Raw genomic sequence first — 3,419 nt, 5'->3', positions numbered from 1 at the left:
AGATTCTTATATTCAATAAATTTCAATCCGAAATGTGGATAATCCCTAGATTTAAGTGCTTCAACCCATTCATGATGAAGATTATAGACATGCAAAAATTGAGACAGCCAAACAAAAAATCAAGGAGAGTTATCACAATGATGAAGATTACCGCATCAAATATAAGAAAAACCAAAAGCAAAGGTATTCAACCGTCCAGGTGTATCGAGAAGTAAAAATTGAGACAGCAAAACAAAAGATCAAGGAGCGTTACTGGGGTGACAAAATCTATAATGAAAAAATTAAATTCTCTGCGAGGTTGTACCGAAGAACGCATAAGGACAAAGGGAAAAATTACATTCAGGAATACAAGAAGATGGCAAAAATGCAGGCTGATCTTTGTAAATTGAGAAACATTTTACGCATGTTTTATCGGGATCACGAAAAGTGTTCAAAATGACAGATTAAAATTCTATTTGAAAGAGCGGATGCTGTTGAAAAGTCGGCTAGAAATGCTTTGGCAAAGCTTCATAGTAATATCCAAAAGAAATGTTGTCAGTTTAACAAAAAGCTTCCAAGGTATGGATTGGCAACTGCAGAACAGTTTATAGATGCAATGGAAAATGTTCGACAACACAGTGAATATACGGAGGCGTACTTCTTAGAAAATTCGTATATTAATTTTGGAAGGAGCAATTGCAGTTTATGTAGCAGCAATAAAAATATATATACAAGCATACCTATCAACAGCGAAGGAAAAGCAATGTTTTTCAATTATGGCGAAAACGAGCCTGTTAGGGTTATTAGTAAACGTGTTTGTAAGACTAATGATTTAGAACAAATTCCTGGAACACCGACTCAAGAAAAAAGCATTTCTAACTGTGTTTTAAACAGTTCTTTTAGTTCTACTGAATATTTGGCGAAAAATTGTCTGTGTAGTAGAACAAACTGTCCTGAAATGTGCGAGACAACTATTGAAAAATGCTCTAAAACTAGATCTGACAAGGAAATTATGATGGCTGAAGTCACCTATAACAATCTGAGTAAACATTCAAAACCAAAAATTGGGCAGCAGGTTACTTGGCAATGTCACCCTGATATCTGCAAGCTCTATCCGACGGATATTGAATTAACCACGTTATTCTCCAAAAACGGCATATTTTTATCTTTCTCTTTTTTTCTTGTTTTGTGATAACACATCTTGCTGTTTTGTTTTGCTCTCTCAATTATTACTTCTCGATACGCCTGGTCGGTTGAATACCTTTGTTTTGCTCTCTCAATTTTTACTTCTCGATGCGCCTGGTCGGTTGAATACCTTTGCTTTTCTCTTTTCAAGATACTATCTCTGTTGTTTGTGTAGTACTGTTTTTTCAAATTGCGCATAGCTTGCTTCGATCTAACCATTATTCTAATCAAGAATGAGAGAATTTACATCTGTGTCGTTCTTAAGTAGTAATTATGACGTCACGGCGTAATGATTTTATTGACGTCAAGGCGCAATGATATTATTTCATGACGTCATCAGAAACAACAATATAATTTCGTGTTTTTCTATTCACGTCATAGCTCTAATTTAAAGCTACGACATTCATTATTTATCTAGTAGGGTTTCAGACAAGGCAGTTCTAATGATGTACTTTTGTTTTGATCTTACTCTATTTTTAGGAGTTTTGTTATATTTCTTAGCATGGGACTGATCGTCTCTTACTAGGTTGCTAGCTACTGCTGCAACCCAAATTCACATATATATTTATTTATGAGAGGCAGCCTGGCTGAGTGGTCCAAGACACTGGTGTTAGCCAACAGTCTCTTCGGAGGCGTGGGTTCAAATCTTACCGCTGGTATACGATTATGTTTGAAAGACTGCAGTGTGAAAAGACATCAAAAATGCAGTTTTTGGTGGAAAAATTTATTCTCTTTTAAAATAATTTATTTTAGCTACTATAGATTTTTAACCCTATTAATTTCCTTTAAAATGAGCTATTGAACAACCCTCTACGATGTTCCAGTGCCAAGCTATCTGTTGAAAAGAAAAAAAAAAGAAAAAAGGAAAAAATATCCCGTTTGGGGAGAATAACGTGGTTAAAGTCAATTTTCTTGATTTTCAAGCCAATATATTTCCCTTGCTATTCAAGCCAAGGGACAGAAAGTTTTCTATACAGGGGTTTCGGACAAGGCGGTTCTAATGGTGTACTTTTTGTTTTGATCTGACTCCTTTGTTAGGAACTATGGGTTTTTATATTTCTTAACATTGGACGTGATCGTCTCTTACTAGGTTGCTAGCTATCGCTGCAACCCGGATATTACTGTAAAACCAATTATAAAATTTTCATGTATTTTTATTGTTTAAATTAAGAAATTACTATTACTGATTAGGCATCATAGATATTTTTGCAGTTTACATAATAATTTTAGCGATTAAGCAAAAAAAGAAAATTTTGGTTCCAGGAGTTTCGGTTACTATTGAGACAAGTAGCTATTATTACTATAGAGTTCATTACCATGAACTGTTTGATTGCTTCAAAATTCAAATATCTTTGAAAAGACTGCAGCATAAAAATACATCAAAAATGCAATTTTTTTGACAAAATTGATTCTACTTTAAAAAGTATTTTATTTTTAATTACAAAAGGCACTAGATGTTGCAATTTCCTTTAAAATGAGCTATTATACAGCTCTCTATGATTTTCCAGGGCCCAGCTAGCTGAGAAGAAAAATCAAGCGGAAAGAAAAAAATATCCCGTTTGTGGAGAATAACGTGGTAAAAGTCAATTTGCTTGATTTTCAAGCCAATACATTTTCTTTGTTATTCAAGCCAAAGGGCGGTAAGTTTCCTTTATAGAGGTTTCAGACAAGGCGGTTCTAATGGTGTACTTTTTGTTTTGATTTGACTCTTTTTTTAGGAGTTGGGGGGTTTTATATTTCTTTACATTGGAGGTGATCGTCTCTTACTAGGTTGCTAGCTACCGCTGCAACCCGGATATATAGAAGTTTTGAAAAGGCGGTTCTAATAGTGTAGTTTTGTTTTGATCTGAATCCTTTTTAGGGAGTTATGGGTTACTTTAGTTTTTACTATGGGGAGTGATCGTCTCTTAATAGGTTGCTATTTGCCGCTGCAACCCAGATCTAGTAAATTTATCATTTACTATAGGCAACAATTTTAATAATATTAGAAATTCTGTACATTACATTATCATTAACTATATTTAAGTTGAGTATCTAATCTAGTATAGGCAAGAGTTCATTCTTTATTCTAAAAGTTTTAGTTACTATGTGCCGTGGTTTGTTCTTTACTAGGTTTCAGCTATATCCGATGAAATTTATGCTGTAAGATATCATAAAACAATTAATTAGCTTTTTACACATATCTCATATGGTCTAGTGGTTTAGAATAGTTGGCTATCAACCAATTGGCTTGGGTTCGAATCCCGGTGTGGGAA

General features: G+C 34.1%; 1 non-coding gene across 1 annotated transcript; it reads left to right on the top strand.

Moving 5' to 3' along the window:
• Positions 1-3,346: 3,346 nt before the first annotated feature.
• On the top strand, positions 3,347-3,419 carry TRNAD-AUC (transfer RNA aspartic acid (anticodon AUC)). The gene has a single exon. It is a non-coding gene; the product is annotated as a tRNA-Asp (tRNA).

This window comes from Artemia sp. Qi Xiang Cuo, chromosome 1 (assembly GCF_049724085.1).
Source record: "Artemia sp. Qi Xiang Cuo chromosome 1, ASM4972408v1, whole genome shotgun sequence".
Classification (NCBI taxonomy): domain Eukaryota; kingdom Metazoa; phylum Arthropoda; class Branchiopoda; order Anostraca; family Artemiidae; genus Artemia; species Artemia sp. Qi Xiang Cuo.
This window is presented reverse-complemented; position numbering and strand designations above follow the sequence as displayed.